Raw genomic sequence first — 817 nt, forward strand, 5'->3', positions numbered from 1 at the left:
GCTGGCCTCGAACTCACAAAGATCCACCTGCCTCTGCCTCCCAAGTGCTGGGATTAAAAGGCATGCACCACCACACCCAAAAACTCATTCAATTTTATGTCTTACAGGGCTTATACTGAGTTCAATATTGTATAACTGGATTAATTCAACTGTGAACCTAAAAATTTACAGCCAATTTTGAAAGAGATGCACCTTTGCTCTGGAAATTGTTATTAAATATGTTAATGATGCTGTAATGAAATGCTTCTAATCATGTGGTTATTAAATAATTAAAAAAAAAAAAGTAAAAATTGCTCTGACAAATATAGTGGTGCATACCTGTAATCTCAGCAGTCAGGAAAAACTGAGAATTCAAGAGTACCTGGGCTACAAAGTGAATCTCTGTCTCAAACAACAAAAACAATATACACATACAAACGAAGAACTTTTTTTGAAAAGACAGTTAAATGAGGGGTTAGGGAGATAGTTCAGTCAGTAAATTGCTTACTGTGTAATCCTGAGGACCGGAGTTTGATCCCCAATACCCACATAAAAGGGCAGACACAGGCTTGTAATCTCAACTTTGAGGAGGCAGAGACAGGCTGCTCCCTGGAGCTCACTGGCAAGCCAGCCTAGCCTAATTGGTAAGCCTCAGATCCCAGTAAAAATATCCTGTCTCAAAAAATAATCTCGACAGCTCCTGAGGAATGACATACTTGGGAAACAGAGGCAGGGGATCTCTGTGAATTCAAGACCAGCCTGGTCTACATAGGGAGTTCAAGACCAGGACTAAAAGAAAAACAAAGAAAGACAAATGGCCAACAAATACATGTTAAAA

This window comes from Nannospalax galili, unplaced genomic scaffold, assembly GCF_000622305.1.
Source record: "Nannospalax galili isolate Female #2095 unplaced genomic scaffold, S.galili_v1.0 scaffold18, whole genome shotgun sequence".
Taxonomy (NCBI): Eukaryota; Metazoa; Chordata; class Mammalia; order Rodentia; family Spalacidae; genus Nannospalax; species Nannospalax galili.